This window comes from Colletes latitarsis, chromosome 7 (genome assembly GCF_051014445.1).
Source record: "Colletes latitarsis isolate SP2378_abdomen chromosome 7, iyColLati1, whole genome shotgun sequence".
NCBI lineage: Eukaryota > Metazoa > Arthropoda > Insecta > Hymenoptera > Colletidae > Colletes > Colletes latitarsis.
The window spans coordinates 20,652,073-20,676,148 of NC_135140.1; the positions used below are offsets into that span (position 1 = coordinate 20,652,073).

At 44.8% G+C, this 24,076-nt stretch overlaps 1 protein-coding gene across 2 annotated transcripts in view; it reads right to left on the bottom strand.

Moving 5' to 3' along the window:
• LOC143343703 (uncharacterized) overlaps nt 1-24,076 on the bottom strand; it is a 198,483-nt gene that overhangs the window by 143,165 nt on the left and 31,242 nt on the right. The window contains exon 1 of one of the 2 annotated variants that reach the window (XM_076768865.1): nt 22,309-22,366. The exons of the other annotated variant lie outside the window; for it this stretch is intronic. The gene's annotated coding sequence lies outside the window, so the exon portion shown is untranslated. Of the gene's footprint in view, nt 1-22,308; nt 22,367-24,076 lie in introns of those variants that run through there. 2 annotated transcript variants of the gene reach the window in all.

Below are 24,076 nucleotides of genomic sequence, written 5' to 3' on the forward strand. Positions count from 1 at the left end.
CGAATTCGGTCCTGAATTCACGGGTATCGATTCGGTCAAGAGATTGATTCATGAATAGGAAAATCTGTAGAAACGTCCCCCTTGACACGGATAACCGTTACACTGCTGCCCGCGGAGTAGTAATTCGTGAGAAGGGTCCGTTTTGGTTGAAGGAAGACATATGATATCGAGCTTCTCGGGTGGCGCAAGTGTATCGCGTCGAACGGCTCTCCTGTAATGACGAATGTGCCTTAACAACCGTTTACTAGGCTCTGTAGTGCCATTACAGAAATTGGCTGTGTTCGCACTGTAATTGGCGTGATTCATGGACGAAAGTGTGAAGGAAGATTGGTAGCTTCGAGCAAAGCGAACCGAAAAGATTCCATATTGTCAGGGGCAGTATCGATTACACTATATTTCGAGACCAGTTCTGCGGTCAAAATCTACAGTTACAGGGTATTTTAAAACTATGAACCTTCATCAGTGTCAATTATGCTATATCTCAAGTCTACGTGCCTCCCCTACATCCAATATTCACACCTTTTTTAGAGGGTTTTATCGTATGCCAACCACTAAGCCTAGTACACTTTAATTTTTTTTATTCGACTCTCAAATAACAAAACCGAGTGCCTCGAAAACTAGTAGTTTAGGGGTACGTGTACCTTAATATTACACGTTCCTTCGATTACTCCGCCCGTTGATCAAACTTCTAGCCCCGGTATCGGTTTAAAATTTTCAAACGAGTTATATTTGTTGCATTATTCATCAGTTTCAATATGCATCAAGTTTCCATTATTCATGCATCGGGACTTACACTCGTGGATTTAACGAACGTGTTGTAGGTGTTACCCAATGGCAACACTAGTAACTTTCGCGAAGGAGAGTAATAGTTCAAGTCCGAGCGAGGTTAGGCGTGAATTAATTAAACCGTAGTTTCACGGAAAGTTCACAAAGAGTCGAACAAGAGGTATCGAGTGTCAGTTTTGTCGGTGGTAATCAAAGTTGGAGCTACGTAGGGTTAGGATCGACTAACGCTCGATATTATTCCTTTGCCCGCGAAGAGGAACGGTATCTGTTGGCGAACAAAAATGGCGAAGGGTTAAAGTTTCATAGAGTTCCATCGAGGGATTCTCGATCGAAACGACGGACTCGGAGCCGAGTGTTCACCTGCTGCATAACCGGTATGAAATCCAGGTAGCACTTTGTGTTTCGTGGCGCCTTAAAAGTTTTCCCATTTCCGTGGTACAGTATCGCGCCCCAGCCCCAGACAGTCCAACCGGAAATCCAGTCGGCATTCCGTTCCTGGAGGCCGCCCAGCAGTCGAGTACGTTAGCTTTTGCTTCGAATTGCCTCGCGGTTTTTTCCCAGACGATTCATGCGCCCGTGAATCGAGTTTCGCCCCGTTCCTCCCCCGCAGAAGGGAATGGAGAGCTCGAAGGTTGCGCGGGCAGGCCGTACGCACGGTATTCCCGGAAATTCAACCGAGATTTCCCAGACGCCTCATCGAAGACGTAACGACTGATCCTCTTTTTCGTTTCTTTCGTTTTATTTCCACGTGACAACTGATTCAGCACCACCGTTCCACGGTGTCGCGAGCCGAGATCGTAAAATAAGTATCCTTATGAATTTTACTCCTCCAGGAGTCATAGAATTGTGGCGTCTTCCTGTTGCAGGAAGATATAAGCGAGATAGCAGGGGGAAAGGAGGGATATTCGATGGTCGATCGAGTACTTGCGAGAGAGCGTAGACCTCTCTCGGCGAGCATGGGAAGCGTCGCCACAGAATCAGTGTATCAAGCATTATTTTTAAACGAATTAGGGGTTCGTTCGGGTCATCTTTTTATTAGGAGAAACTTTCTTGCGATACATTACGAACGACTGGTTTTAATCTGGGGCACGAAAAGGGATAGACTAGAACATGTTCGGCGATTCGCGAATTTTAAGCAGCTTTGACGACAAGTGTGGGAAAAGTGTGGAAACAAATTATACGGGGAACTTTCACTGCCCCTGGCTTTACGGTCACTGTAAAATTCATGGTCTGAAAGACGCGTCGGGGCGCGAGCAGCTTTAACGATAAAATAGCCCGTTGATCCTACAGAACGTTCGCTGGGAAATTTCGAAACGTTTCACGTTACTAAATTCTATGAAAATATCTGTTTTAATCTGGTATAAAAAATACTGGAATATCGTTTCCTCCATTAGACTACGACAATAAATATTTAAACATTTCGGTATCTTATATAAAACGTAAAAGTGAAAGATATTAGTACATCACGTGCCATGATTGTTATTTGTTCCTCAGACTATACGGGTCATTTGTGATCCACGCCGCGTACGACGGCTCAATAACTGCTTCTCAAGGCCACACGCGGTCACGCACGATAAATAAAAGTCTTTGCAACTAAAGATAAGCTCTTCGCGCGAGAACACTCGCCTCTAAAAATATCGATTCAGTCGTTGGCGAAGAGATGCCCGCAACGGTGGAAAAGTTTTCACGAGTCGGGCCGTTTCATTACCTTTCAGTCGGTGCACTGGCACGGGAAGACATTATTACGCACGTATTTTAACGAACGCGCGCCACTCGACCGCGGCCAAGCGTGGCTTTCATCGAGTTCAGCGCTGCCGCCGTAAACGTTGAAACACGGCCGCGCCTTGAATTCGTCGGCGGAAGGGAAATCAAAGGCCTCCACTTGAAGCTTCTCGTCTGCCTTGTTCTCTTATTTTGCCCCTTCGCTGGCTGGCCTCCGCCCATTCCGTCTGTTACACCAGCGAAAAGATCCTCACCAGTTCGTTCAAGCCCGTAACGCGTGATTTGTTGCCCCGCTTCTTTCTCTCTCTGTTGGAGCTAGCTGCTAGGTTAACGTCACTTGCACAACATTGTTATTTTAGCTGTTGGAATTCACGTACAAACGGACGCTTTTCCTAACGAAGTAAACGTAAAATACGTAGAAGGATTCACCAGAGACAAAACATACATTTATATATATTTGCTATTTTGGGATATATTTAATTTACTTAGTGATAATTTGCGCATTTAAGCGTGCAGTGGTGATTGTTGAAGTTATAGCGAGGTCGCGAGACACTAGCGCCGCGTGTGCGCAAGGTAGATGCGCAGAAGCTTGCCCGCGTTCTTCCGACGGTTTCAAATCGAGCCTTTCACCGCAAGAGTTTCAAGAATACAGTGAACGGGAATCGAAGTTCGTATGAATCTGGACTTCACAGGAAATTCGAAAGAGGAAGAGATATATGTGGAAATGGAAAGTCTGATTCGTCCACGCCGGGGAACACGTTGGACAGATGAGATTTCGCGAACGTTTTGTTCCATCCACGCTCTACTAGCGCGGGGTTTCGATCGTTCCCAGTAAATTTGTTACCCTCTTCTTTTTTCCCCTCGAACAATACGAGCGAAATTGTTAATAGGTTCGGTGGCCGCCGGTTAAAACCGAATCGGACCTCGCTGACAATCCGGCGGCACTCGCCGTTTTTCCTGGAAACTCGATTTCGGAGCGATTCGCAGGCAACAATATTTTTTGTGGAAAACTATTTTCGATTTTTTTTTCTATCATTTTATTCCCCGGCTCTGGGCAAATATCGTGAATTTTGAATCCCTCGAAAATCGAACGCGAGGCGCGATAGAGACAACAGAGCTGTACACTTCGACTGTTCGAGTCAATTACCCTTTTGTTTGCGTTTCTAAAATTCTCGACTCCTTTTCTGTACAATGTTCAACGTACTTTCATCCAAGTAACCACTAACAAATAACAAAATTCCCTCTTGCAAATTTAAGTTTTGAGATCGTGTAAGTCAAAATTCTGGACTTTTCCCTTGCGTTTCCATTTCCCTCAAAATTTTCAGATCTTTCGCCGCCACAGTTTCCGACGAACAGTGCCAAGTATCCTCGTGTCCCCTAAAAATGGACGGTTTTCGCAGTTCGCTTTGACGTTACCCTCGAGCACCGTCCGTCTGGTGAATATCTAATATCGTTTGGCATGCTCTAGTCCGTGATACGACATTAAAGAAGCCAGGACAGGGAATAAGCGCGCCGATACCGACTTGGCAAAGGCAAAAGGAAAACGACTGCTTACAGGTAAAAGCCCTGGAAGCGTAGAGAAATTCCATCCTATCGGGTAAATATTTACTCCGCGAAAAGACGCGTGCATGGCAAGAGATGAAAATACATTCGTGAATAATACAGCGCGTGTTTTTCGAGTGAGACTGTATCGCGATCGATTCCCTACGCCGAGGGTGCACGCTCCGCAAGAAATACAGATGTTATTTCGCTCGAACACGAGTTGAAGCCACGGAACAATTTTCTTCCATGTCTCGTCGATTCAATTTTTTCCCTCGTCCACCCCTGGCATCGAATTAGACCGCTCCTAGCAAGCTTTCTGTTTCTATCGCCGAACCGGTTACGCGTTGAAAGGAAGGGTGAAGTCTACGAACACCTGAAAACGCTCAATTCTGCGAGTCAGGTTTCGCCGAGGAGACATTTTCGAAATAGACTTCCCGACAACTGAAATATTAAGTTGCTGCATCTTTTAAAAGCACCTGGAACTCGGAGTTAAACTGTCCGGTGTTGTCCTACGAGGCGGTCAGAGAATTTTGTGAACCAAACATGACATAAAATACGATGGCGTGAACAATATGGGGGGTTTCTCTTCGTCAAATGTTAAATTCAGTGAGTAACTATAGCAATTATTAACCGTTAATGATGCCAGAAACTGCATATTCTGTTAAAGTTCACTTGAGAGCGATGCGTCGCGACTTCTATCTTGTATCCGAACGGAACATCAATGTTTTAGAACCGTCTAACTGGGGTATCCCCTTAAAATAGCGAGACGTTATCTTGCCAAAGTCGGAATTTCCAGTTTCGTGCGGCGTGTGCCGCTCAAAAGCAATCGTGTACTTTTTCACAAACAGCGAACAGTGATTCGAGTCGCGTTTCATCTGTCGCGACCAGCGCGCGTTCCGTCGCAAAGGGGGAAAACGGTTCATACTTGACGCTAAAACGCCGCTACGGTCGGTCCGTGAACGACACACTTCTGAATCGACACAGGTGAAATCCGACTCTCTTTTGTGTGGATCGAATGCACGCGACGCGAGGCCATTCCGTGTCGAGGTATCTCCGCGTGTTGTCATTCGCGACGCGAGTGCACATAGCCTGACACAGAAACGATCGCTCATTTTTCTCCCCGTCGGAATTAGGTTGTCAAAACACGGACAGAGATGGAAGAAACAGTCCGACTTATGTTCAGTCACTTGACACCCGACCGGATTTCTTTTGTGAAAGGTACACGAACTGTCAAGTAACCTCGTCTACGGAGACTTCAGCTGTTTAATTTTGACAGGAGGAACCCCAGATATAGTCTTATAATTCAGCAAAAGAATTAACAATAAATAGTACGATCGTTAATATTGAAGATATTCTAATAAGATTCCACGTTTCTGGCCACACATTATATTTTTGGAAAAGCATTTTTTTCAGAAGTGCGTAGGCTTTTGGAGGTATGTCTACTGACAGAAAATGATTGTTATTGATCCCCGCAGCCGAAAATAATTTTTCCAGAATGATTTGAAACTTTTCAATTTCGTCGAAAAATTTAGGCACCTACCCCCTGTCGATTTTTCTTAAAAATTGGTTTCTGACTTTTTTCTCACTTTACGGGATTAAGGAGTAACTTTTCGGATATTTTTGGAATCTCCTCATATTCTCCATCAAAATACGCATAATTTGCTTTTTTAAATATTAAAATCCTTCAATCCGTTCAGAAGTTATGACGTTTTAAAGATACGCATGAAATTTCAGGGGAATAAATCAACGTCTGGTCAGACATTAGACTTTCGGTAAGGAATTTTTTTCTCGAAAATGGTTAGGATTTCGAGGGTATGTCTATCCACCAAAAATGATTGTAATTGACCCACGCAACCGAAAATAATTTTTTGGGAACGATTTGAAATTTTTTAATTTCGCCGAAAAATTTCAGCACCTACCTAACCCAGACCCAATGGCGTGACTGACCGTTGCACCGTTTAGTTGTAAACTTTGCCGCCTAGTACATGAAGCTAAGTATGTACGTAGCATACAAGTTTAGAATATAAGGATAGACTGTAACTTTTGAGTCACTCTGTAGTAGTCTCCGTTGCAGCTCAAACCACGCGTCCGCACCTGTCGTTCCCACATAAAATATGGAGACTGTAAATACATATACCGTAAAATTGATGTATACTGATCAGACCCTTGTTTTTAAAGAGCATATCGTGCAGCTCTTGCGACATGATTTACGACGTTCGCAATCCTCTCCTGTTTCATAACAAGCGGAAACAAATTTTTGCTTCTTTCATCAACGGGCGAGTTCGAAACTCGGTACATTCTTTATCGATCCGCCAATAGCGATAATTGTCCATCCGAAAGCAATCTCGAGACAGTAGAAGTTTTCCAACAATGAGAACAGAAGGAGGGCAAGAGATTTTTACGCGACTGATAAGTTTCAGAAATCACGCTTTCGTTTAATGAATATGTATACCAGGCGATTCAAACTTCCGAGAGTTTAATTTACCAAGACAGAATATACAAGCAGCAGAATTGAATTTTCAGTTCCATTTCCATTAATGAAGAGGCTTCTGCTATAAGCTGCATTTTCTTGAAATTTCTCTTATATATAGTTACCACTTGATTTATAATTGTCAACTGTTTAAATTCAGATCCCTGAAAATTGTTTTTGGAACGTAACGAAAATTACCTCTAACGTAATTCTTATTCTCGCTATGTTCACCTTCTCGAATCGTGCAACACTATGTCAAATATTTTCTCTTACCTTTTAATAGCTACGGAGACGTTTAAGGAGCTCGTGATGAATGGGACTCACTGTATTTGCGAGCGCATAATACTCCAAGAAATTGGTTCACTATATCAGTGTTATGTAAAGGATGCCACTGCGCGAGAAACTTTTCATCGTTTAAAGATCGTTTCCTGCGAGTCGTTGGCCGCGATCCAGATTGCGCCTTAAGTACGATGTTTCTTACGACGAAATTGTCGATCCTCGAGAAGAACGACGCGCCGGAAGTGGCCATTTGACTTCAAGCGAAACGTTTACCCAATAATCACTGTTGCTTCGAAGCATGTGTGTCTACAGTACGAGGTTCTAATTAGTACTTCAAGTGGTAAACAGCATCGACATACTACTTTCTAGCGTTACAATTCTTCGGAGGATCTTTAAAAAAGTATTCCCTCGCGTGAACCAGTGGACTACAAATCTTGAACGTGAATTCTTGCAAAACCTGGAGGGCAAACACTGATCAGACATAAAGATTAAACACTTTCCAAGTTTAGGGAGCATAGGTTCAAGAAGATACTTTATATCTCTGTCATTTATAACTAACAGACGACCCATCTTATCGTTTTTATATCCAACATGCTGGGTTCATAGTCAATCGTTAAAATAGACCTGGCGATAGCATTTTACTATACCTCCTCTGAGAATGTACATACAGATGGTTCATCTAATTGGGAATATACAAGCATCCCTGGTGTTTACGAGTATTATTGAATTCTTGAGAATGTGATCTTGGAGAAATTGTGTTTTCGAGCAGCTTGAAAGGGTGTCTAAATAGGACAACGATTCCCGTGTCGCCCTTTTTTCGCGAGTAATGGGTTGCTCCGACGCGTCGAGCACCGTTGACCGAAGTTCGATCAAATTTCCCAAAGGGAACAAAGCTTAGAAAGAGTCCAGCCGCGTGGGCCCTCCGGCTAACCCGATTCTTTGCAGAGATACCGCTTTGTGAAAGAGACAATCCGCTCGACGCTCTGATTGTGTCATTGTTTTCTGAAGTCGGTGGGAGGCGGTGATGGAGTTATCGGGATTGCCGCAGTTTTCAGTTGCAAGGTTTTATTATCCGCGCGTGGAACTGTTTTTGGCAGCTCCCGGATCACCGTCGATAGAACGGGAATGAAAGATGTACGACATGTGTCTGCGAATACTACGAATTTCACCGTCAGGTATCTCCAAGTCTTTACACTGTTGCTAGATAGTGTCGGTTGAACTTGTCCGCGCGACATTCTCTTTCCATTCTCTTCCGTTCGTGCGAGTACTTCCGTGTTCGCGCGTCGAGACACAACCGTCTAGAAGTTGGCAAGCTCCTTAGGCAGCTTGGCGACCGCTTAGAGAGGTTCACCCCGACGAATTGGGGGTGAATTCAGACGGAGTTGGGTGTTTGGCGACGACGTCTCGGTTTTCTTGGACGCTGCTAAGAAACTACCGGCTGTCTCGTGATACAAGAATTCCGCTAAACTTCGTGGCGAGTGTGGATAATGGTCCAGCGAAACAGGGAAGCCATTAGGAAACGTCTCTCATCGAATTGATCCTAAATTCTGGATTTGAAAACGCAGGCAATATACAAAAGGCGAGTACTCTGTCGATAAAACAGCATCTGTTTACCGACCGAGCATTCTGTTTTATCAACAAAGTGCTCTGTTTCGTCGACCGAGTAATCCCCTAAAATTCAGGCTATCATTCGTATCGTTGCGTCGACTAGATCTTTAAAAAAGTTCTCTTGAGAAATTCTCCTTCCAACGTGCCAAATTTTATGTTCCAGCGAGCTCAGCGCAACCATTGTCGGGAATCTGAATTATCTGTTTCCCCTTCCTCCTGTGGTTTCAGCGTCAGTTATTTCAGAGCATCCCATCCCAGCGTGCATTTTCCTCCGACGGAGAAGAACGAATTCAAACGAATTTAATCTTCTCCTCTTTTCTATGGAGCAGCTGCGGATCTCTCAGGACGTTTACGTTCGAATATTATTAAACGCAAGTGGAACCTTGGCGATCGGATATCACATCGTGTTTTCGGTTAGAAAAATCGATTCCCTATCGTCGCGACCGCCGCGATCAGAATCCTCGAGAATGTATTGCATGAACCGACGAAAATGCGTGCAGCAGAAGATATGCATCACCGGGCTCGTCGAGTGCGTACTCTATCGGTCTGAAAGCCGGCCTCTCCGCGAAGTTTCGCGAGCACGTAGTCGACGACAACGACGCGCAGGCTTCCGCCGTGAATATCGTTTCGTGATTCCTCGGGCAGCTTCCGGTTTCGTTCGCCCGTCGTCACGTAAAAAGCGACACCGCTCTCTGGGAACCAACGGCTGAACGTACGCTCACACAGAAGCGACCGATCCGACGATGCACACAACGTGAAATCTCGCTCCGGCTCGTAAAACGGCTGGCTAGGTTCGATGGCTTCGTTCGGTGAAATTTTCTCGGGGAACCGAGACGAGATCTATCGATCCCGGCGACCGACGTGAATTTTCTTTCGTCGCCCTCGGGCCAGAGGTGCCTTAAAATTGCGGTTGCGGTCGCGATTGTGTCTGCGGCCGTAGCTGCGGTCCCGATTCGAATTGCAACTGCGAACGCGTTTACGGTTACGCGTGTAAACGTAAATTCGAACACGGTTGCGGTTACGCTATTTTCGAGAATTACTGTTGCTAGAAACAGACGGGGACGAGCGAAAGACGCCTCTTCCGATAAGATATTGGCCATCCTTCGCGAAACATGAATTCTTGGAACATTTTCCACCTAGAGGTCGATTAAATCTCAGGCTAAAATCTGTTCTTCCCCAACGAGAACCTGGAACGTCCGACTCTATCGACCGCCGCTGACCATTCAACCGTGATAGAATGGGCGGTCATTTGCGTGGCAAGTCACCCGCCTGTTATTTACGGTAGTCATTAAGTAGCCTCCGATGGTGGTTGAATGAATGGTCATGCGGAGAACAGCCAACAAGAAATTGAATTATTCTTCGAAGGAAGTTAATCCGTGGCTATAATTGCTAACACTTTGCTCTAACGCCACGAGAGTGAATTCGCGTTAGAGTAACGAAACCCGCTGCAAACGATTTGTCCCGTCGAAAGGAAAACTGCTCCTATCATATTTTCGGGCGAACGTCTTCCCCGTGGCGAAAGCTGTAATTTCCAGCTACCCGGAATGAACGCCAGCCGTTTGTCTGCGAATCTACTTCTCGCGTAACTTGTAAAAGTGGATTCCACTTTCTGTCCACGCCCCTCAATTATAACTCTGCAACACCGTCCCAGGGGGGTAAAGTAAGACGCGTAGCTAGAATAGCATGTTTCCCCGTTTGAACCGTATCATTTCCGCCTGGGATGATTTAACGCCGACCGTGTTGACGAGTCTAACTAAACGAGGAGAGAACGGACTGAACGTTCCACTCAAGAGGGACGAAGATTCTTCGAGGATATGGATAAAAGCGATTAATTTCTTGCTATTGTAAAGTAAATATTGTAAAATAGTTGTTCGTGGGTCGTGCTATTTCCAGGATTCAAGAAAGTTTGTTCGTTATTACGAGTGTCGCGTATTCTTAATCTTAGAAGCGAAATCACTACTAGTTTCGAAGTAATTACTGCGTATCCGGAGGAGGTGACAAATTGTTCTAGTACGAGTTAGGTCAATAACTTATAGTTCCCTGATATAACTTCATTACTAAACCAGATTAGAAGATTACAAGTTTAACGTGGCTAACGCTCGGATCCGACGTTCGGGTTTTACGCGGTCGCGAAATTTATACGCCTGGTAGGCCAAGGAAAGGTATAGGTAGAAGGAAAAAGGTTTGACCTAAAAGGAATTGAGAGTTGTATCGTGTTATATACAGGGTGTTCGGCCACTCCTGGGAAAAATTTTAATGGGTTATTCTAGAGGCCAAAATATGACGAAAATCAAGAATACCAATTTGTTGATGGAGGCTTCGTTAAAAAGTTCGGGGTGGCCGAACGCCCTGTATAAGACTTTTGATTTGTATTCCACGATGATCGCGTTAAAAAAAAAAAATTCCAATAGTTACAATAATCGCCTTCCTAATGGGACTCCCTCCTTAACGAGGACCGGAAACAGCCATCGACGACGGTGGAAAAAAGCGCGCGAAATCGATTCGAGCGTCCGCAGTGTTAATTCCCGCCAGTTGCGCGTACCAAATCAAAACCGGCGATCGGAACAGGCATTTTCCGCGCGACAGAACGCGCGACATTAATTATCGAGTGATGCGCCGTGTGACACATTAGCGCGTAAAGAGGAAATTATGGGCATAAAATGGCGACGAGACAAAAGCGACAAAGGGACAGCCGGCAAATATTTTCCAAGCGGTGTGGCTCTGTGTCGGCCGCGAAGCACCGGCCAACGAAATGACAGTTTTAATGAAACTCGATGACCGACTTCCGGTCCAACGAGTTCGCGGTGAACGTCGAATAAATATCCAAGCGAGGACTGGGCTGGTCTCCCGTGTCCCTGACAAAGGGGATCGAGAGCAAACCAGGCGAAAGGGATAGAGAGAAACAGGGGTGAAGGGGGTGGTGTTGTGGGTAAATATTATAATTCATTTGTCACGAAATATCGTGTAGAATGGCCTCTTCCACTAATGAGTCACGTGACGCGCGACGCGGAGTGGGGACGACCACGCGTCGTGCGATGCTATCGGTCGTGTCGCGACTTCCTCAGATTAGAATGATTCTGGATAATTAAATGGCGCTAGGGGATGCGTTATAGCCGTGGAAACGAAGCGATTGCATCGTCTGCTATGAGAGTTCGTGAGAATAATATATTAACTCCATGCATAAATTTAGATACTTGATCTAACCTATGTCTCGTTAAACGTGCCGTCAAATCCTTTGTTCCACTACATTTATCATAACCTATCCACCTATTACTGTTACTAGGTCAGGTTTTAATACCAGAATTTGACTTAACTGTTCCTTCTTTCGTTTATTTCGTTCCCACACTGAAGATGTTTGGGAATAAATGTCCCTAAATAGGGGGGAGGGGAAGGGGTGTATATGAGGATTTCCCCACGTAAAAAAAGGGGTAGTAAGCGTAGCCGGGTTGCAAAGATGCAGAAGAAGATACGTTTCAACACGAGCGTGCTCGCCTGGTGCGACAACGAATGTTAACGATGTCTGACCCCCTTACGTTCGAACGGTGATGCGTTAAAGTAGATAATATTGTAGCGCCACTTGTTACGTCGAACCGTTGCGGGTAACTCTAATCACTTTCGACATCGGTGGTAATTATTTTTAAATCGCGATGGGAAGTGGCTTTGTGTCGTTCTATTTGTAATTATCGTTTAACCACAACTATTGGTTAGACATCTTAAAGACGATAGCCTTATTTTTACGAAAGCTACCACTCATCTGCAATATTATAGGGTTCGTTCGTATCTGTAGTACCCTTCATTTTAAACCCGGTTTAATTGGAAAATGTTCGTCTCGCTTCTGACCCTCCCCTCCTCCCGCTTTAGTATAATTAAACACGCGAAAATTGCAATTTACACTGCAGAGTATTATTTCGAATAACAAGCAAAGCTCAGCAAACGTGTCGTCCGAACGGATAGGGAGGAGGTTTGAGGTGGGGAGGTCGAAATAATAGCCAGCAGTAACGCATAAGTACATCGATAACCCGCGAAACTCACCGCGGCGCAATTTGACCGGAACGGTATCGAAATCGGCCAATTGTCAGACGCAGGACGTTTAATCGCGGCACGTGAACATGCTTCACGGTAGATTATCGATATCGCGAGTCACGAATCCGTCTCGTCGGCCCGTCGTCGGACAACAGGGCCGCAAATCTGCAGACGAGTAATAAGAGCAGCGTAAAATTTTTGTTCGGAGACATTTTTGTACAGCATTTGTCTGGATAAAAAAGCAGAGCTTACCACGACGCTCGAGCCGCTGTGATAAGGCATGACTTTCTGTTGACGTGACCGTGCAACGGCTATTAGATTAGTCTCTCGGACGCGGAAATTTTTCCTGCGAAATTCTCGCCGCGGTGGAGTTGTTTGTTGCGGTCTCAGCGCCTACGCCATCGAATTTTCAGGCCACGCCCTACGGGAGGGGAAACTCGTCGTTCAAAAGTGGTTCGAAAACGTGCAATGAAATTTTTTCCTATGCGGCTCCGTTACTGAAAAAATGGGTGTGCAAACTGTGTGGCGTTCGCGATTGGGAACCGCTGTTGCGCCAACGTTGACTGTGCGCACACCCGAGGTTTAGAATCGATTTTCAAACAAAAGTAAGGACCGTATGAAAAAAGCGTAATATATACATTTTGTGTATTTTTAGACGAGGAATCATCTTCCATAATTTTAAACTATCTAGATTTACTTCTTGCAAATAAGTTTTTCTCTGACTAGGTCCTGGGTGGTAACGTGCGTTTCGTGAATTAGTCAGTTTCGCGTTACGCCCCAGAGCGATATTTCATCCAAATCTAAATTGTTCTCCGTGCGTTGGGACTTTAAGTGGAAGATTTCCTTTCGAAGGAAAAATGAAATTGGACGAGGCTCACTGCCGCAATTAAAGATTCCTATCGACGGCTTGAAAAATCGTGCAGCGCGCGAGTAGTCGTTGAAAGGAAGGAGGAGAAATAAAAATAAGAAAACGGGGCAACAACTTGAAAATGGAGAAGCAAGATAAGTAGTTTGATGAAACGCAGCTAGAAACGTGCGAACTCGAAGAAACGTGCGCGCACGAGCGCGTGCTCGGATTGACGTTTTATTGCGCGTGGTTGCACGCGATGCACTCGATGCAGTCGTAATTTCTGTTGCGTTCGGTGAATTTCGGCCGGAAGTGCGCGGCTGATCCTCGATGAAATTTACTCGGCGCTCGACGATCGCTCCGGAATGCGGTCATAACTCGGTCGGCTAACCACGTTTCTCCGGAGAACGTGTTTCATAGCTCACGTGCGCACGTGCATAATGGAGGAAAGCAATCGATCAAGATAAGACGAAATTGTATCGCAATAAAGAAAACCCCGGCGATGGCGAACGACGTGCTCGTGCGAGCGTACGCTGGCTTAATGGCAGTAGAAAAATATTCCACGACGCGTGTACTTTAAAGCTCGATATACCAAACCGCCCCATTTATTTTTGCTGCGTCGGCGAAGCAAGTGGAATACTCGAATGAACGTGAAACTCGAAATATAGTTTTTGACAACGTGCAACTAGCTATAAAAATAACGGTATCATCACCACCGCCTAAACCAAATTTTGTGTAATTCTTATTATAAAAAGAACTCGGTCTTGTTCGGACTATTTTTGATTGTATATTATTTGAGTAGTTTTTGAAAAGTTGAAAGTTGTACGTTCATGGTCGAGTTTAGATTTATTGGATGCATTGGTTACACTCTATTGGAAGATATGAAATGAAAAATATAAAAATATTTCAGTTTTATTAATGAATACTTTAGATTTAGAATGTGGCGAGCTAAAGTTTAGTCAGACCTTCTAAACTGCAATGATGTCAATCTCACAAGATTCAATCTAGATAAAACCTGACCAAACGAATCTATTAATTGGAAGCCGCATGTTGGCCAGTCGTAATCGATTGAACTCTGGACGATCAAAGGAAACGCTTGATGCACGCGTTTGAAAGGAAATTCTTGAGCGGTGGAATGGCTTCACTTTGCAATATTAAATTCAACTGATTTTGAAAGAATGATATTCCGTTTTCAATAACTATTAAAAACGATTCCATTTTTTATCATCTTCACTCACGTGAAAACAAATAAAGGTTTCAGAATTTTGCAAAACAGTGAACTTCGTCAAAGGGGATACCATAAATTATACTAATAGACGTGCAAACTTTGATAATTTGACTATTATTACTTTACTGTACGCGTCGCTTTGTTCCGAGAAAGGATACGTATCATAACATACTGATTATCTAATTGCGTTTTAAACTTTCTGCGTCTAACGTAGCCAAACATAACTTCAAAGAGTTTCAATAATGGTGCGTTTGAGCTAGCTAGAACCAGTTCTTCAATTTCAAAATTGAATCTTCTTTCAACGTTTTGCAAATTACTATAACAAATTAGCAGCTCAATATAGCGAAAAGCAATTTACTCGTACACATTTCTCGCGCTGAACAACCGATCCAGAAATTAAATTGTTCACATAAAACGGTTGACATCATAGCTCGTCGATTTTTCCCAGACAATCGAGACAAACGAAATTTCCGACGGCACAGTGGCGCGCGATTGTCATTCTGGGCCAAAGGAACGAGTGGCAACGGCGTAACTAGTTTACTAAAATTAACTAGTTTGCAGTAATTAGCTAGTTTGCTTTGTACTCTCTAATACATTAACTGGTAATTAACTGTTTCACGGTCCACGGACTCCCTCTGCCAATAAATTCTTTGTTCTCGAAACGGGACCGCGAGCGCTTCGCAATGCGCTCATTACATTTATGTAAACTCGAACTGTGTAACGAGGCAATGTTTGTCACGGAAGTGCAACAGAATTTCTTACTTAATTGTCAGTGAAACCAATTGTGTCGGCAATTAGGACAGACGAATTCTATCGTAATATGACCGACCGGATAATTCAACATTTATTATTCCCGATTTAAACGTAAATTTCCACCGTGTCGCGGATAATAAAAATTTGTTTGAATTCCTTTAACCTCGCCTATAATCGTAGTTCCGTTTATGAAACCTCTATCTGGGAGTTCCGTGCCTACGTGGAGCGTGGTGGGGGAACGGCCGCTCGACGACCTTGGCAGCCATACTATCGCGCGTCGACTGCAAGAATTCAATTCCCTCTCCGTTTGCTCGCGAGCCCAGCTAATCCAAAGAAACGAATCGTGCACCGCGTCGACGGGGGGAAATAGGGTAACGGTGTGCAACAGCATTTGACTCCAGAACGTGCAATTTCTCCGACGCGGGATCGAGTTTTCCCCCCCGACGGAAATTATCAGTCCCTGGTGTGCACGCGTTTCATGTTACCGTCGGTGTACATAGCTATTCGCTCGACGGAATAACACGGTTGCCCGGCGATCGTAAATTGACCGAGTAACCCGGAACGACAATCAGAAGTCGACGCGAGACCATAATTAGGCGGTAAAACGCGGTCGTGTCGTTTGTGCGCCTTATCGCGCTGATTCGCGAATAGTAGACTCCCATTTTTTCAGGCTAATCGCCGAAACTGAACCGAATTGACACGCGACGCACGTCCCCTTTCCGCCTAATACATGTTTACGAGCCGCCGCTGGCCCTCGGTATGCTTTACGAAATCCTAGGATTTCACGGTGTCGGTTTAAACGAGCTTCATGGCCGGCGCGTGACGCAGGGCTCAACCCTTTGCCCAGGGAGCTTTTTTCCGAACGAAATTGGCCCGAATTGTTAAGCGTTTCAAATAGGATCCACTGCTCGTAAATTGCTTTAGGGGTTGATATAGTGGTTGCAATACTAGTCGGAAGTCGAGCTCCAGATTGGGTGGATAGAACGTCACCAAGTAAACGCAGGAAATATACATTTGGTCCAAACAAAGCTTTACCAGAAGATCGATCGATATCTTGGTCGGTATTTGAAAAAAATAACTCGTTCTTTCGTTTTTCGTTTATTTTAGACGTATCACCACCGTGGTTGGCGAGTGTGCGGTGCTCTTTGGTTCCTGGGGTGACAATCTCTCGCGATAACCGTGACGGTTTGATTGGAGACGGGAGCTAACTGCAAAAGTAATCGAACCTTGCACCAACTTTCGCGAAACGAGTTTCCTTGGTTAATCCTAGGACGGGAGTAAGTAAATTTCACTCTGCCCTTTGAGGAAGTTCTCTGCTCGATAAATGTATTTTTTACTCGGTTCCACTTTTAATCTACTTTACGCTCGACTCGTTTTACTTCCAGCCTCCCCCCATAGTTTTCTACGTCGATTGTTAACAAACAACAACCCACCCCTCGGTTATTTCGTTCGTGGAAAAAATCCTTTCGCCACTTTGCATTCCCAGAAACCTTTGTTTCAGAGTTGAAACGCAAGTTTGATAACTTCGTCCTGTAACCTGGATGCAGTTTTGCTCGAACCATAGAGTGCCCCATTAAATGCACGTTTCGTCTTCGACGAACAGTTACCGCGGACTCTTGCAAATCCACAGAACATTTTACCGACGGTGGAAGTCTCGCAGAATCGAGTCACGGTGGTATTAGAGCGCCCGACCCGTCCTATTTTCTTCTCTAAATACTCTATCTAAATGCTGATTCTTTCAAAGGCTCGTTATTTGCTGTAATTCCGCGTTCAAATCGTATTTAGAGGAAGTTTGATGTTACCCACTCGATGTGCTCCATTTTCTACGAAGTATCCTCGTACCCTCCACGGGAAAGGATACGAGTTCTTGGTGTGTATATCTTGGACAGGCCCGAAATCATGCGTTTGTGCGCGCAAATACGATGATCGATCGAAACAGCATCGATAAATAAACGACGGATGCATCCCGGCGGAAAAACGCGAAATCAAATCCTCTCGTAGGAAAGTGGGATAAATTTCCCTCGGTTTGCCGTGCCTCAAGGGTACCATGGAAGTGCCAATAATTGCATTTACTGGTTACGGGATAAAACTGGAGCAATGGTCGCGCGTAATTAAAACCAGAATTAATCGAAACGTCAGGCATCCCGACGTGCTATTGATCATGATGGCGATACCGTTTATCGGTTACAGGACGGAAACAAAAGTGATCGTTTCGGAATCAACATTAAATTGTTCCACAAATGTTCCACTTTATTTTATCCCCTTCTACCGCCTACGTAATTCCGCGTCTGTCGGTCTTGAATGTTTAACATCCGCGGCATTATCGTTTTTCCGTTGTTGACGACGTTTAATTCCCCTATGTTTAACCAAGGTAATTTTGCAGAGCTCATTGCGCGTATCCATTCATAATTTCGACATGTTTTTAACGATTCTCATCGTTTTATGGTAATTTTATTGCAACGTGGTTCTACGAATTTCTATAAAGTCACTTAATTTTGATGTACTTTTAACAAATACAGTGATGATTCCTAAAATGTAATGTAAGTTGAACATGGCTGGTGTCGAATCTTGCCTCCACTGTACGAAAGATGAACATTTCAGAGGCGACGTTCATTTTAAGAATCATTACTGTAATGCTGAACGTACCAGAATTTTCTAGAATAATAAAATATTAGTGAAAAACGAAAACAAGTATGGTAAATATCGTGGAAAACAAGGAAACAAATTAATCTTAGTCAAACAGTAGTAAATAGAGCCATCAACGTTGCTTAATTCAACGTGACAGCAGTCATTAATTAATGTTTGGATCGAAATTGATGCGGAAACATAATGTGGATCGCAGCCACGATGAGAAGAACCGATAAACGAGTTAATTATTCATTATCAGCATAAATGCACCGTCCCACCAAATATCACGAACAATCACCATGACTTTTACTTCGTAACCTGCGTCGGTGCTACCTGTGCATTCTGCCAATTAACGGCCACATTAATTAATTAGACGAATAACAATAAACAAAGAAGAGGACAAAAATGGTGGAAACGGCTTAACGGTTCGTAATACAAATAACAAGCGAAAGTAAGGAACATTTGAAGCGAACCATCCGGGGGGTGGAATATGCATTGTCGCCGTCTCGGAGAGACAAGAAGCTACCCCGGGCAGTAGGGAAGCCACTGGTTTATCCGACAATAATGGGAACGGAGCTTTCAACCTCTTAAGCTACTTGTTTCATTGTTGCAAGACACGTGGCTTTCCAAAGTTAGTCGCTTCTCCTGGGGATGCACGTTTCAATACGCGTACGTTTCGACTAGGCGTTGGCTGTCGTTAAACAGAGAACAGCCTCTATCTGGCTCGGGGAAAATGGATTCATCGTCTAACAGATACTATAAATCACCGCTAAGTGGCATCCCCCGATGTCAGTAAGAGGTATCGGTATTAGACGTCCTGCGACGAGTATCGCAAATGGACGATGGATGTCATTAAGCGATACTCCAAATTGAAGATAGACACGGGTAATAAGTATCGGCAGCCGACATGGGATAATACTGCTACTACATCGAGTGGCTCATCATTGATCATCGTCATTAGCGTCTACGAGGCTGCAGGAGTTAGAGGAACATTGGTCCAACACAAGCTCGGTGATCACTGCTACAGTAATGATTCGTAAAATGAACATGTTAGCCTGTGGAAGCGAAACTCGATCAAGCTTCGGAGTCGCGTTTATTTTTTGTTGACAGAAAGGTTCAATTTACGAATCATTGAAGCTTGGAGATTCCGAAGCAATAGATCGACTCGGTGCAGCAGAGCCAATCCTAGAAACTGCAGTTAGCAAAGAGTCGGTGAGCCTTCCGGGCAACCCTGATTTCTCGCGGTCCACGAACTCCAGCCGGAGGCCTGGAAATTGTCGGGGAAAAATATTTAGCGCGAACGAACTTCTGCCGCTGTAACAACCACAGTTTTATCGTCCGGAACTCGACGTACGTTTCACGGTCGTGCGAGCGTAACGTTCGCGGAAGCATTAATTTTCATTTCGGAAGTTTAGACTTCGTTTACGAGTCGAGCAGCCGCCTTGCCGTGGCGCGCGGATCGTTAAGAATAGCGAGGCTGACGATAAAGGTACATCCTCGTCTTTGTTATTGCTATGCATCGATGTAATTTATCGCAGAACCGGTCCGCAACGGAGTTCCGTAACATTGTACACGGTCGTTTCCATTATGTAACTATGTACACAGCTATAGCAACAATGACATTCGTTCGGTACGTCTTCGTATCGGCACGAGAGCTTCTCGCTGATGCCAACGGACGACCGTCGCATTATCCTACGCAAATATCCTCCAACCGTATAGTCCGCCACGCTTATTACGCGCATTTACGACTACTCCGGGCTCCCAGACAGCACATTCTACTCGGGTCTGGGAACAGTCGGCTAAAAGTCGCGAAGCTCGAGTGGAAACGAGATAAGCAAACATCCCGGCAAATAGAGGCACTTCCGGTGCACGAACGGAGATCCACGCCGTGCATAATATCGGGTACGATCCTCCACGGCGTCCTGGCGCATCACACTTCTTCTCTACCAACTTCTCCCAGCAGGGTCCACCGACGAAAACACGCTTAGAAATTAACACGTATCGGTATTAATGAGTATGTCGTTGGATTTCGAGCACTTGCGAGAAAGGCAACTGTTGGGTGTCCCTCTGGTGGCGAGCGTGGTAGGTGTCGCCCACAGTAACAAGAGTAAAAGTTTTCACGTCGAGATTCGCGTACTCTCTGTACAAAGTTTGTAACAATGTAAATTTTGACAAGGCTTACGAGAAACTTTTTTACCGACAGCTCGTTCTTCGAAGGGTGACAGAAATTTAGTCACCAGGAAGCGGAAGTAATAACTTTCATTAGAAAAGAATCCAGCGTAAATCAATTTGCTTCAGAGAAATCGTGCCGACTGCATTAATTCGTTTCCTTTCCACTCGTATCAATCACTCGCAGTGTGGTTCGCAGTTCCCCAGAGATTTTTCTTATCTGCGAAATTAAAACCGCCGAAGATCATAAATTACACGACGCTAACTTTCGAGTTGACGGACGCCGATTTCCTTCGTCGTTTATCTTCCGCTTAAATGTATTCGAACATTTGTTCGAACGTGGAGAAAGATTTTTAAATTTCTTGTTGGCATTGTTAGAGACGATACAACGGATTGCACATTTCCAAGTGCCAATTCCTTAGTCTGCAAACCACAAAGCCATTGTTTTCTGCACTCCGACCGAGAGTGGTGAGCCCAGCCACAACCGAGCCAATAAATTCGTACGTGTTTCTATTAACAATAGAAATAACTTAAGCTACTGCTTATTACGTTTATTCCACTTTTTACACAAATCTAATTATGTAACGTAACAAGTTTCCTGCATTTGATACCGTGAAATTACTAAAAGCTACATCTTCATATCGAAATAATGCTAGTCTCTCGGAGCTCGACTCTCTATTGTGACTACTACTGGAGTTCCAGAGTTGTCTGAAAGATAAGTTTCGAGCTGTATCAACTTTGAGCGATTCCAAGTTCATAAATAATAGATGTTTCGAACCGGTACAGTTTAGAATTAATTTGCTGAATCCATCATCGTCCATTCCAGCTTGGTATAATTTAACAGATCATGAAATATTGTCTGGCAGCTAAGGTAGATGTATCCCTTAATAAACGTCTCTATGAATGATTAAACGAATCTTGTGAATTCCTGAAGTGGGATTTCAATGGGAGGCGCATTTAATTTCGTCGTTTGCCCATCGAGGATCTACTAGACTACAAGATACAGCAATGCTCGGATAACTGCGAGTCGTTTTCGATTGGATAACTGAACGATTCAGAGGGGGTCCCCTTAAACACGGGGAAGGTCGGAGCTGTTAAATAATGCGGTTTAAATATTTTCACAAGCTTCCCAGAGCAACGTGCGAAATTTAAAAAATAAAAATATGATTTGTAAGCAAATGGCCGCCACTGCAGTCGCTATTCCTCCCAGTCTCCTTCCTCCGATGAAACCGTACGCGACAGAGGTGTCAGGTAGCGATACATCATTCTAGCCCCGAAAAGCCATGAATCCAAGTGACAAGGAGCACAATAGGCCACCGTAAAAATTCGAGACTCCCCGTGACGCGTGCACCATTAACGTGTTAGTCTGGATTCAGGTTCCCTCGAAATCGTGTTTATCCGATGCCGCTGACTTTTCCCATCCAACGTCGTGCACCGCGTCGTTTGTATTCACGGACACGAAAAAAATAGACCAGAACAGCGCGTGCAGGCTGCAGGGCGTGCTACTTTCGCGGCATTCAGTCGGACTGATCGATACGTCGGAGGCCGTGACACTTTGCGAGCTTTGCGAACCTTTGCATCATGAATCGTTTCACCTTTACCGCTGGGAGACGTCGGATTGCTTCTGTCGCGGTGCACCGAAAAGCCGCTGATCAATCTATAATACTCTGCGCTGGGTCGAACTCCCGTTTTATTTCGGCTGCGTTTTCGACCAAATAAAAGGCGGACTTTATACCGCCATTTACTAAAACGACAATAGTATTACAGTTTGTAATACTATTTGATGAATTTGTGTAATGTATTACAACAACAACAACCACTACCACCACAGCAGTAGCAATAACAACAACAATAATAATGATCGACATGCCTGGAAAATTTTAACTTTAGATTACACGTATTTTGGGAACTACCCCTGGAAGCTAACGTTATAATTACCCGCCAACGCGAATGCAGTAGTGCGTGATAAATGACTGCAGGGCAGTGCGTTCTTTTACTGTCGCAACAATAATTAAATCCCGAACATGATCGAACAGCAAACCGCGGCCGTGCGAAACGTACAGCTAGCGAACGAATTCTCCCGGGGATTAACAAGATTACCAAAGTTGGTCGATTAAATCTAATTTGCGATAAAATAGGACCCACCGTCCTATAATATCGCGCCCACCCGCAACCGTCAGAGTTCCCGGACTGGAAATGTGCTTCGAAGGCGCGAACGATTATTTTAACCGGCTACGCGAACGATAATCCAACCTACCTGCGTAATCAAATTCATCGAGCGCAATTCTTCTCCCATAATCCACTTTCGTCGACCCATGCAATTTCACTCGCGGTAAGTTTAAATTTTCGCGCCAATTAATTCCCCGGCTTTCCGAACCGAGGCAACGAAACAAAGCAGCGAACGTTCACGAACACGATCACCGGCCGCAAACAGCCGAAAGACACGCGGGTGTTCCAGGACCCATTAAATACCGCCAACAGGTAGTAAACTTGAAAGCACCCTTTTCGTTCCTCCCTGGCAGCCACGAAACGGGGTGTCAGGAGCCGTCCCATCGCTTTCTTCGGTTTAGAGACACCTTTCCAGGTTCGAGATAACGTCAGAAGCCACTTGTCATCGACATCGACGCGCTACTTTTCCAGCACGGTTCTTTGCGTGACGCTAAGCAACAATGGCGTCCGGTTTTTATCGATTTCTATCGCTGGGGGGATCAAATTGTACTGCACGTCCGTGAGAAGTTGACCAGGGGAGTACTTGCTCCGCCCATCCCCACTTTCGCCGCACGTATGGGACCGTGGGTTCGCCAAGCAAGCTAGAGTGGGGGACCTAGGCACCAATCAGACCCGCGTTCCTTTCACTAGCCAATTTCTCGCGGACGCACAGTACATGTTTGGGTTCCTAGCGAAAGATTTATGTCTCCCAGTGTCATAGACTCATTTTAAGAGCCTCCATGCTTTTCTGTTGTCTCGATTCGAGTGTTTCGTACACTTGACGCCTCGTTTCGAAAATTCTAAACTCAAGGATGCACGAAGTAGCTAGTAAACATCTATCTAGGATCTCCAATGTTGAATTGCTGTCGCCCAGGTTATACTGGATTCACTTTACCGGTCGTTAAGACGGAATTACAAAAAAGACGCGGTTAGTCTGGCAGGAGTTGCCGTCCATGCTTCAAGCGTTTGCTCGGACGGTGTTTCAAGTATTCTAGATATCTTCCGTTTGAAACGCTCCTCAAAGGAGACCATTTTCGCGCGATGTCTGGAAGATTACGATTTACGATCACCGAGCTGAGACACGGCAGCTGGCTGATCGCGATTTTTGCCCGCGAAGACGCCTCTGGGGACGGTTTGTTTTATGCTCCATTCGAATCGGATGTGTACTCTGGTTTATGGGGGTTCTTAAAGCAAGGCGTTGTTTCGCGATATCGTGTTTGGTTTGGGTGAAGTTTAGGTGAGCCGGTTGCACGACCGTTCGTCGAAATCTTATCTCCTAGCAGCTCATCGGAGACGAGGATTCTCTTCTTAAGGCAGGGGCTAGGATTTTCACGGAGAGACAAAGTTAGAACTCTTTCTTTTCTGTATTATTTGTGAAATGGACTCGGGGATTTGCCGCGTGGCGAGGAGCTTCTCGGTCGTTTGGAAAAATTAATTTCCACGTCTTTTGGCGTTCCATTCGACGCGGAAGGAGCCTCGGTGAAGCTGGGTGTCGCGTTCGATCGCTTGTTCCTCCTCGTGATGCGTGTGTCCCAGCGGTTTAAAGGTGGTACGCGAGTGGCGCATTGCGGTGCTTTCATCCCTAAAATTGGAAATTGTACGTAACTGAAGCCACACAGGAAAAATGACTCGACATCAAGAAAAATATTGCACGAGCATAGTCACGGAAGATATTTTTATTAAAATGCAAACACAGCGACGTTCTACCACAATATTTCTGCTAGGTAGGTGCAAGTCAGAACAAAGGTTTCAATTTACAAAGGAGGAATGTACCTTGGAAATTTTTTCCTCAAAAATCTTTCGAAGGAAACTT